Source organism: Pseudochaenichthys georgianus, chromosome 17, assembly GCF_902827115.2.
Source record: "Pseudochaenichthys georgianus chromosome 17, fPseGeo1.2, whole genome shotgun sequence".
NCBI classification, from domain to species: Eukaryota; Metazoa; Chordata; class Actinopteri; order Perciformes; family Channichthyidae; genus Pseudochaenichthys; species Pseudochaenichthys georgianus.
This window is the reverse complement of record NC_047519.1, coordinates 957,709-970,460: the sequence shown is the minus strand read 5'-3', so window position 1 is coordinate 970,460 and position 12,752 is coordinate 957,709.

Genomic DNA, 12,752 nt, shown 5'->3' with positions numbered 1-12,752 from the left:
CACTGTAAACTTGACAGCTTTTTAACCTGTACCTCCTACTGGTTAAAGCACGTTATTACACGTTTAGAGTAATGCAATGCAGGTAGATTGTGTTGCTTTTTAATGACTGTTTAAAATGCCTTTTTCTTAATGTCTTTCATTTTTGTAAAGCACTTTTGAATGTGTTATATTTGATGAAAACATTTAAATATTAAGAGTACATACAAAATAGTGGGAAAGTAGAAGGTCAATGATATAAATATAGAATAGAAAATATCAAGAAGATACTGTAAATAATATCTACAATAAAACAGTTTAGTGCCTGATAGGAGGATGTGCAAAACAGACAAACTAATAAGGCTTTATTTAAACATTAAAGAATACTTTAGGCTAAGGTCTTCTTTTAAATAAGAAAAAAGCTTTGGGGGTATCTATCTACAGATTAAGCCTGACAAAGTACTTAACATCTAATATATTGCATGGTTTGTTTTGGAACTTGACAATCAACTTTCCTGCAATGTTAACTATGTTGAAGCACTTATTTTAACCGATATTATACATATTTATTATACTCTTATAAGATGCTCGATAGAATAAGAAATGTGCAGAATATGACAGTTTAATGGTGGAGGTATACACATATTGATAGATGTCTTGTAATGCACTGTTGAGGAACCTGTGACCCATGTTTTGCATTCATTGCATAACTACACCGTAGTTGTGTATATGATAATTATGTCAATAAACCTTAGAAAATCTTGAAATCTTGAAAGGGATGTGCAAAATATCAATTATATACAGTCTTTAATGAACAATTAGAGAATAACGAGTAATGCATATGCTTTATACGGATCTGCAGATAAATGTTTAGTCTTCTCAAGCACCAACTATCAAATATCTCTCCTGATTGTTGGCACTTGACGATCACCTTCACTGAATTTTACTCAGGTGTAACTAAAGTCTGATTTAAGGGTTGTTTATATTTCACATCATTAATCCAAATCTGTAAAGTAACTAAAATAAATGTAGTTGAGTAAAAACACCACATTAACCTTAAAGAAAGCCCTCAGGATTATAAAAGACCCCCATCACCCCAGCCACAAACTGTACTGCAGCATCCGGACTAAAACCACCAGACTCAGGGACAGCTTCATCCTCCAGGCCATAAGACTATTAAACACCTGAACTTAGAAACAACATCCATAACATTCATCTGGCTGCTACTTAGAAATTATTTATCTAATATATCATATTCACAATGTAGTGACTGCTTTTTTGTCTTTTGTTTTCTTAGTTATGTTCTCTTTTATATGTGTGATTTATGTGTTATGTGTAACGTTGCTGCCTTCTTGGCCAGGTCAGCATTGCAAATGAGATTGTATCTCAATGCTTTTATCTTGTTAAATAAAGGTTAAATAAAAAAATAAAAAGATTCCAATCACTGACTCTTATTGCACTATTTCACTATTTTTTCTGTGTATCTGTTTTATTGTGTTGCACTGTTGGAGGACCCTGCGACCTAAGGGGGGGGGGGATAGGACACGTTCGATTCCTGTTTTGAATAGTGTGTGTGATGGGTTTCATTACATTTCAAGGTGCTTTTTGACGCTCCGTGTAAACTTTTCGCACTGCCACTCCAACATCCAATCACAGAGCTTGAGGACTGATCACGGGGTTTGTCAAGCTAAGCACATGGTGTAGTCCCAAACGATAGCTGAGGATTATGAGTAGTGTAGTGTAGTGTTCTGCCATCCAAAAACTCCGAAAAAATATTCGTTTCTCCGAATCGAAGGGGAAAAATACAAAAGCATTGTACACAATTTAAAGGTCACATGTCATGGCCATTTCCACTGATCATAATTCCATTGTTGAGGTCTACTAGAATAGATTTATTCTGTGCAATTTTCCAAACTCACATTGGTTTCGCATACAGCATCTCTGTAAATTATGTGTATTCACTCTCTCCACTAAACGACTCGCTGCAGCTCTTGCCCCCCCCCCCCCTCCTCCCTGTGAGCCCAGTGTGCTCCGATTGGTCAGGACCAGTCGGGACGTTGTGAATCACGCTAAGCTCCGTGGAGGTGTGATTTCCTTGTTTAGCGATACACAGCGAAACACAGCCAAACTCACCCTGAGCACACACAAAGTCACAGCCGAAGTAGAAACAATAAGTGTGGCTTGATATTGAGTAAGAAAAAGGTTGATAAACGCTGTGAGAATGGGTCTGCAGAGAGAATTTCGCCGCGATCCCAACTGTCTGTTATCAGCCTGCAGCCAGGGAGGAGAGATCAGCAGAGCTGCTGCACTGAGTGTGTGAGGAAGTCCGTGGATTGGTCAATTTGGACCAATCAGCGGGGGCTTAACGTACCGGCTGCGCGGACGTAACGTAACGGCTCCACGGATTGGTCCATTTCGTTCCGGGGACGACATGACATCATGATGTACCCGGAAGAATCAAATGGACAGTGACGTATCTCCAACGAGGCGTTTTGGGGAGGTATTTTCTGTTTTAGAGTTTTACTCCCTACATGGTGTACTTTGAGGGTTTTGACTCTGCAGACCGTTTACATGCATAAAAACCTTCATAACAACAAGGGGACGGGCAATAACCGGAAAAGCATGACATGTGACCTTTAAGGGGTAATTTCTCAACATTTTCTTCCGGGGGGCATTGTATGGTTTGATCACCATTTCCATAGCCCCACCAAAAATATTTTCCACCAGCCGCCACTGGATAGATGCCTTGTAATGCACTGTTGAGGAACCTGGGACCCAAGTCTTTCATTCATTGCATAACTTCAACATAGTTGTGCATATGATTTGTCAATAAACCTTAGAACATCTTGAAATCTTGAAAGGGATGTGCAAAATAGCCTTTATATACAATTTTTAATTAACGAGTAATGAATATACTTTATAGGGATCTGCAGATAAATGTTTAGTCTTCTCAAGCACCAACTATCAAATATCTCTCCTGATTGTTGGCACTTGACAATCACCTTCCCTGAATTTTACTCAGGTGTAACTAAAGTCTGATTCAAGGGTTGTTTATATTTCACATAATTAATCAGAATCGGAAAAGTAACTAAAATAAATGTAGTGGAGTAAAAATACTAGGTTAACCTCTGAATTGTAGTGGAGTAGAATTACAAAGTAACAATGAGCTGTCATGTGGGTAAATATTAATGTTGCACATTATGGACACAAAGAAATGTCAGCCATTTATTAATTATATGTTTTAAATTTGATAACACCAATGTGTTTAATACTGGCAACTTATAATTGGGGGAAAAACGAAAGCTTTCCCAGTAGAGACGTCCTATAGAACATTTTGCGATACACAATAGCCAGCATGTGTAGTTCTGGGGGGGGGGGGGGGGGGTGCTGGTCGCGTTTGAGTCCAGTTTTGGATAGTCTGCCGTGGTTTCGTTCCATTTCAAAGTGCTGTTTGACGCTCGGCGTGACCTTGGCGCACTGCCACTCCAACATCCTTTACCAGAGCTTGAAGATTAATCACGGGGTTTTGTTATCTATGTTCCTTATTCTCGCGTCCAGGAGAGAGGCTTTAAAAAGGAGACTAAATGGAGTCTTTGAGAAGGTTCAAATTGTACTTTAATTAAAAAATAGGTGCGGTAATGTTACAAGCAGGAGATAGATTGTTCAGTCAGGAGAGAAAGGCTGCAGCTTCCTCTCCCAGTGGTGGCCGTGCAGAAGCCAGCATTCGTCCTTCCCGCTTGCTGGCTGTTTGCTCCTCCTCCTCTCTAGGGGCTGTGGTGACGTAGGAGACTTCCCCCTCGTTCTTCTGTGTCCGATATTGCGTTAAACGGAGGATTTCGACATTTTACATTCATTGTATAACTAGACACGTCCCTTCTCCTCCTAATCTCTTTCATGACTTTTCATCTAAATAAATTTCAAACGCTGAAATCAACACTCTAAAAAATACAGGAAATACTTCACAACATTTTGGTTTCCGGTAGTTCCGGAAGTTGTCACATGCTACCCACGTCTGTAAACAATAACGTATTCAAATAAACTGTACCTTCATTTAATATTCAGCAATAATAATCACTTGGTTCAATTAGTTGTAGTGTTAAATCAGTAGGTTTGGGTGTGCATCACTCCATGTCATTTCGCTGCTAAATTCACATCTATAGGAAATTATATATTAGCCACATGCTAAATGCAAACCGGAGATGAAGGATTTTCAGAATAGAAGCTTGGTATTGAGAACTTCCGTTTTTTTCCAGAATAAAATAGCATTTAAACCATAGACTGTATATATAAATGGACGTAGTGTCCGTGACGTCACCCATAGGATTCTGCAGAGTTGCCGTGAAGCCCTTAGTAGGCGGAGTCGGCCACTAACGGCTCGACTGTGACGTCAGAGTCTAATCCCGCCTTCTCCAAATAAGGGCAAAGAGGCGGAGCCGAGGCGGGACCTGCTGCCTCTGAACTGGAAGTAAACAGAGCTAGCTCAGGCTAAGAAGCTAAGCTAACATGAAATACATGCATACAAAGTTACTGCTAACAGTGTAGTTCCCCTATATAAACGTTACATTCATTATCAAATGAGACAATCTGCAAGAGAATTAGCTATATTTTGTTATTCTTAATGCTTGTCATTCACACGTTGAGAAAAGACTCCACCGCCCGGACCTAACGGAGCCGCAGTGGGCTAGCTCCGGGACGCCAGCTGGAGCTATAGCCCCCTGCGGCTCCGTTAGCTCCGGCGGCCACCACTGGGATAATTGGGTCCCCTATTAACATTTGCTCCCGTTTAGCATTATGGACGTCATAGCCATAGACTATAAAAGTCTTACCCAAGGCTGAATCATAAACTAAAATGTATATGTATGCATAAAGGGTTAAGTCCTTAGCTGGCTAATAAGTAACAAGCTAAGCTACCAAGCACACAAACACCTGCGAACGGGGTTAACATGTATAATATTATCATTTTAGACTTCTTGGAAGTTCTGTTAGTACATTCAAGCGCACAGCACGACATTTTAATTGTCTGGTATTTGTAACAATATTCCCTAAAAGGCACGATCACCACGAACACGGCTAAAGCTAAAGGGTCAAGTACAGTACTACGACTAACTAACGTTGTAGCTTCTATGGTTGTAGCCTAGCAGAGTGGACAAGTTGCTGTTAGCTGACAGTGAGGCATGTACGTGTCCATCAACGTGACCATGCCCTAATTTATGCAAAAACTTTAAGACCTAATATAAATAAAAGGGTCGTGTTAGAAAACAATTCACTCACAGATTCATAATCATGAAGGTGGAATCTAACTATATCGATAATAATATGTATTGCATCCATGGGACGCCAATACGGATCCATGGGACGCCAATACGGAAGTGCCACACACTGCAGTTCATATATTGGCCGATAGGCGATGGCTGCAGAAAGGAGCAATTTCCATAGACCCCCATGTTAAAATGCCCAATTTTACAGCAGAAAAAAACATGTTTCTAACCCTGGCTCCATACATTTTTATTATCGATATAGTTAGATTCCACCATCATGATTATGGATCTGTGAGTGAATTGTTTTCTAACACAACCCTTTTATTTATATTAGGTCTTAAAGTGTTTGCATAAATTAGGGCGTGGTCACGTTGATGGACACGTACATGCCTCACTGTCAGCTAACAGCAACTTGTCCACTCTGCTAGGCTACAACCATAGAGGCTACAACGTTAGTTAGTCGTAGTTACTGTACTTGACCCTTTAGCTTTAGCCGTGTTCGTGGTGATTGTGGGAATATTGTTACAAATACCAGACAATTAAGATGTCGTGCTGTGCGCTTGAATGTACTAACAGAACTTCCAAGAAGTCTACTACTCTACTTTTTTCGGTGAGTAAAATGATAATATTATACATGTTAACCCCGTTAGCAGGTGTTTGTGTGCTTGTTAGCTTATTAGCCAGCTAAGGACGTAACCCTTTATACATGTGTATATATATATATATATATATATATATATATATATATATACAGTTTAGTTTATGATTCAGCCTTGGGTAAGACTTTTATAGTCTATGGCAGGGGTTCTCAACGTTTTGATGAGTGAGGGCCATTTTAGGTACCCAATATTGGATTGAAATAATTCCAAAACAAATCCTTTCTTTATTGTACTAACCAATTACCGCAACTCGCGAGATGCCTAGTTGCCATGCAGCCAGTGGTCTAGCAAACTTTCCACAAGCTGTCATTCATAATTTAGGAATGACAACCCAGGGGGCGCAGTTTTACCATTCTTAACCCACTGGAGTCTAAGGGTATTTACTCGATTTTTAGATGTTTTCTTAAATCACCTTTTAAATGTATTTCTTCTAACATGGCACCCCATGTGTTAAATATCAAAATGCTCAGGACAATGTCTGGTCTTGCTATATATGCATATTACTCACCTTAGAGCACTGTTTGATGAGATAAGTAGCTCAAAAGCTTAAAATGTGACATCCAATTTTCGGAAAATCTTCAAAACTCTTGTGAAAACACACATTTACTCATGTGATCGAATTGTTTTGGTGTTTTAGATTTGGTTACCAAAGTCATAGGATCACAAAAGCAGTGAAATATTTGAATTACACTGTATATAAATGTGTTATTCATGTCTAAAATTAAAAAAATTAAATTCAAATTTTGAGTAAAATAGGTGTTTATCACTCTACTTTCACCACAGCAGGGACTGAGATACATCAGGACTGAATAGTGACTTCATATTACATACCAAGGTTCATGTGATGTGTACAAATACAAATTGAGCATTCAACCTTTTTTTTTCAAACAACAATTTATTATAAATATGTTTTTTTCAACCAACTATTTATATAAATATAAGAAACTGGAAAATCTCACTATTTACAATATTGAACATCAGAACTTTCAACCAACTATTCATTATAAATGTCAAGGTCTTTGTCTGTCTTCCAAGACAGTGGGTCTGGCTGCTGTGTAGGTGGGGGTGATGGTGCATGGGCTGCTGTGTAGGTGGGGTGTACAAGTGCTATACGAGACCTCCACGAGACCTCCTTGCTGGCTGGGTTGAAGGTGATGGCTGTGGTGGAGCCTTTGTGCTGAGGGGCATCTTGACCTGGTGGCAGCCGCAGATGGAGGTGGAGGCAGCTGTCGTGATGCTGGTGTGATGGTCCTTGGTGGTGATGGCTCTGGTGAAGGCCCTTGAGCCACAGTAGATCTTGACCTGGGGGCCGGCACAGATGGATGTTCTGGCTGCTGGATAAACGCCGCCTGTGTAGGACAATAATTACAACTAATTTAATTGAAATAAAGTTCAAGTAAAATGTTGCTCAAGCACAAATAACAATGCACACATAAAAATAAAGTTTGGGAAGTTGCAGAAGGAGTGTCTCTCTCTCTCACACACACACACACACACACACACACACCCACACACACACACACACACACACACACACACACACACACACACACACACACACACACACACACACACACACACATACACACACACACACACACACACACACACACACACACACAGGTATTTCCAGTTACTTTACATTCAGTATAAAATCACAGACACACATATACATTGGCTACATCTGATTACAAAGTCACCACCAACTGGCGGCCCGCGGGCCACATCCGGCCCGCCAGACATTCTCATCCGGCCCGCACGACGGGGGTGACTGTGGCGTTAGCTGAGTGGTTACTGCGTCTTTTTTTACAACGTCGTGAGTAAGGTGCAGTACCGGAGTCCAACAGAGAGGCAGCAGCTGCGGGACAGTAGACTGCGTACTGCGAAACCTTCCCTGCCTTCAAGAAGAAGTGATCCTTCGTTGTGAAGAGTCTGCTTTGTGCACTCCGCGCAGCAGTAGCCCCGCTGCGACGGAGTCCAACAGAGAGGCAGGAGCTGCGGGACAGTAGCCTAGAAGCAGGGTTGGGTTGTAACGGAATACATGTAACGGCGTTACGCAGAATATAAAAATCAAGTAGGCTAACTGTATTCAGCTGGCGTTACATTTGAAAAACGAGTAATCTGATTAAAGTTACTTTTATAAACCTGAAGTGAATACATTTTGGAATACTTATTGGAATTATTGGTGGAAAAGTTTCCTCACAAAATGTAATATTCATTACCGGCAGAACTGTGTGCACACTGCACAGCGCTGCAGCATGTCTGTGACGGAGCGTCCACACTACAGCTCCAAAAATAGCTTGGAGCTGGGCGTGTCTGGAGCTTGGGGATTTTATTCAAGCAACACAACCAACAACCAATCACATGAATCTCCCGCCCCCGACATACAAAGCAAAAACCCCCGGGGATTTTATGCGAGCAATATATATATATATATAAACTCCCCAAACAGGCGAAAACCTACCAGTTTCCCCCACTGTCTCTGCCACCTCCCTCCATGCCTGGTTCCTCCGGTTTGTATCCCGGTAGGTGAAGAGGGTCTGGTCATACAAAACCGGGTGATTCGCTACGGCGATAGTTAGTTTCTCCTCCGACTTTTTTTGAAATATAGAAATGAACGGCGGGATATCTCTCCCAGCTTAGACGCGGTTTGATTGGCGTCGGCTTCAGCTGTCAGATTTTGGGAAACGGGATTTGATTGGCTGGCGCTGGCTACTCCGGCGTCTCAGGCGACAGAAGTTGAACATTGTTCAACTTCTGTCGCCTGAGACGCCTCGCTCTGCTACCCACAATTCAGTTCGGCGAAAAAGCGCGGCTACGTGACGTCACCCCATTGAAAGTGAATGGGCAGATTGGAGCAGATTGGAGCTTTCGACGCTGTCGACGCTGTAGTGTAGACGGGCCGTGAGCGAGAGAGAGATGCAGCGTGTCTGTGAGGCCCCGCCCCCGCACGCAGTGAGAGAGAGAGATCTCTTTTAAAATATATTGAAAGTTAGAAACGGAGATGGTTAGATAAAATGTGCAAGATAACGTTTATGTAGCATTTCTTTATTGTCGAAATGATGACATTTCATAATGGGATCAAATCAAAGTGAATGGCCTGCTGTTGCTGAAGGCATGGGGCAAGTGACTGGAACAAGTTTTAAAAGTTATTACATCGTTTCAGATAATAAATTAAAGGTCCGCAGTACCTGAGCGTGCTCCACTAGCATTGTGGACTATATAAAAATCACTGGCCCGCGATTGTGTCTATTGGATATATTTTGGCCCTTGGACAAATGTAGTTGGTGATCCCTGCCATACAGTGTAAAGTCAAGCTGCTTTGAGCGGCCATATTGGCTGCTGTGCCCTGGTTACAGTCTCACAGGAGATACCGCTGGAAAGCTACTCTTCCAGCGATTCCGCGGATATCTGAATCATATTTCTACTCCTTATAATCGAAAATATATGATTAATTACGTAAAATTATGCGCACTCCAGAAAGTTAAATTCCATTCTAATTCTTTCTAGATACAACCATGGAGGATTCAAATATAATGCATGCATTTCAGCGTGTCACATTAACTATCGCGGGCCGCCAGAAACATTTCCGAGGGCCGCCATTGGCCCGCGAGCCGCACTTTGAGAACCCCTGGTCTATGGCTATGACGCCCATAATGCTAAATGGGAGCAAATATTAAAAGGGGACCCAATTATCCCAATGGTGGCCGCCGGAGTCCTCTGCCGAAGCTAACCGGAGCCGTAGCTAGCCCTTTGCGGCTCCGTTAGCTTCGGCCAGCGGCGGAGCCCGGCGTTATAACTGGAGATCAAGGAATGCAGCGAAACGCGGAATTGGTTCGTCTGCAGCCCGCTATAGCTAAAGAAATGATGTTGAACGAGGCTTATTAAGCTGAACATCGCCACAATTATTCTGCTATGTATCGGTACTTATTTTATTGTATTAACGTGTGAATGACAAGCATTAAGAATAACAACAAATAGCTATTTATCTTGCATATTGTCTCGTTTGATTATGAATGTAACGTTTATATAGTGGAACTACACTGTTTTATCAAAGTGCCACGCAGTAACTTGGGAGGCCCATGCATGTATTTCAGCAGGAAATGTGCAACCTAGATTACATTTACCAACACAGACTATATAGAAATATTTGTAAAAGTTGTTCATGCGTTATTAAGTGAATATGGCATTAACCCTCCTGTTGTCTTTGGGTCGGTTTTCATGTATTTTTGAATAAAGGTTTCCTAAATGCAAAGCATGTAGCAGCTAGCGTGGACGTTAGCCCGACTCCAAGTGCAAGGAACCACACTCTGACCCAACCCACACTCAACCAGATGACTGGTTTCAGGGCCAGGATAAGTAAGTCCACGTCTGAGATAATAACCAACTCCCTGGCTCACTGGATTGCACAGTAGGGCTCGACATTAAGGACTGCCCGATGGCCCGGGGCCATCTAGTATTTAGCTCGGGCAATGAAGCCTCACCTGCTGGTTGCCCGATCGGGCAATCTATTATGCCAGTATCATGCAGCTCGCGGATCCAGTAATGAGTGACCTGACAGTAAAACTAAACATATCTATAACTAGTTTAGGTAGCTTGAGAGGTAATTAAAATAGCTACGTGTGATATTCTAACCTGAAGTGTGTGTTTTATTCCGCTCACCGCTGCATGTGGTTATGCAGAGCTGCGTGTCGAGTCTCGACTCGTCAGCAGCAGCTGATCTCTCTCTCCCGTCAGATTAGACTTCACTCGCGTTTATGTCCATATCGATCCGATCCAGCTAGTTCTAGCTAATGATATGACTACCTGCTTATTAAAAGATAACTACACAATAAGTTTCGCTATGCAACTGGATGAGGCCACAAAGTATAGCGCAGCATTATGCATTTGTTTACATGCCCACCGGAACCCCGAGGCATTACCAACAGATCAACGCACAATCAACCCATACAGGACATCTCTTTCTCCACATTAAGTGTTAGACATTAGAGTTGACTATTCTTGTCTGTCACATACTCTTCTTGTCTGTCACATAAGTGGTGCAACTGAAGCGGTATTGCTCTAAAGGGAAATTATTTTGACCGAAGATATTTAGATTTGCCGGCTAACGGGAACTCTGACGTGTGCTTCGCGGATGCGCTCGGCTCCTCTCGACTGCTGCTCGGGTCTGCTCGGTCAGCTTCCGGATGAGGAGGCATTTGTTCGACCAATTTACAGTAGTTAACATTACAAACATTTTTAACAGGGGCCATAATAGTGTAAATAATGTTTGTTTTGGCAGTTATAACTGAATGTAATGTTTTCTACTTGTTTACATCTGGGAAGGCATTTGCCTTCATCAGCATGTAATTACGAAGTGCAATACCCACAATCCCTACAGGGTCGTAACGTCACAGAAGATAATACCTTTTAGAGAGTTTCGAAAATGTTCAGTATGCAGATAAATATTTGTTTTACAATAGAAACATTTTTCTCCATAAATGTTCCCACATGTTGTGAGCATCAACTTTAAATCTTTTGTCAACAAATAAAAAACATCTTAATTTCCTTTATGACAACATTTTGTTAATAACACCACTACATTAACAATAAGCATAGGAAAATGATAAATGTCAACATTTAAGATTGTGCTTTTACTCTTTATTTAATCAGATCTATTTCACACTTAAGTACACTACAAAATAAATTAAAGATGTGCAACAACTGTATCAGTAATTCAAATGATATAACTTATGTACAGGGTTGGGAGGGCTACTTGCCAAAAACACAACCAGTAACTTAATATGAGTATCAAGATATAAAAGTAATGTAACCTGATAACTTTATTTTTCTTTTGGATTACTTCAATATCAAATGCAATGCAAATAAACACAGGAGAGAAGAAATATTAATATGATTTTTTTACTTAAATGTATAATATAATACCATAAAGCAGATGCAGGCAGTAGGTGTAGATTCACAATTAAAGAACAGTACCGCTTCCAGAGAAGAGATACGATTTGATCATTTTACAACAAACAATATATGCTCTTTTTAGGTTTTTAATACGATTGTAATCCTGAGTTTCCCTAAGTAGTGTTACAAATGCCATATCAATCTCATTAGTATGCAGAAAAAGTGACAGGTCGCCCCGCCCCTTTTTGGCCGGAAGTCCCGCCTTATTTGACCGGAAGTCCCGCCTTTTTATTTTTATTTTGAAAACCGGAAGTCCCGCCTCGTTCGACCGGAAGTCCCGCCTCGTTCGACCGGATGTCCCGCCCCCGCTTCCGGCGGATGTCCCGCCCCCGCTTCCGGTTTACAAAATGAAATTAAAATTAAATTAAAAAAATGAGAAAAATAAAATGCCGTTGTTTTCAATCAATTAATATGCCTAGGATATATGTCCCGCCTCCTAACCACTTCCTGTGTGGTTAATCCTGTATACAGTATCGAATGTAACTTACAAATACTTGCAAATAACATGAAATTAATCAAAAGTAAAAGCATCTAAAAACATATATTTAAACCTCTCTGTTTTTGCAAACAGGACATGACAGGACATGAGGGGAGAAAACATATGGTGAAGGAGGGGGAACACACACACACACACACACACACACACACACACACTTTCCCCGCCCCTCACCCCTCTCCCTCTGTCTAAATAAAAAGCCAGCGTCACTCATTTTTCAAGTCGAGAGAAAATGGCCAAGAGACGTCTTGATATGAATTTAATCAGCGAGACACCGGTGACAACTTACAGCCATCCGTTGGGTGCTCCAATCAAGAAACGAATGAAGTTTGTATGCCGGGTTCAGACGCCTACAGCCGAAGAACTTCACGAAGAATGGACTCTAAAAAATGGCGATGTTTGGGGTTA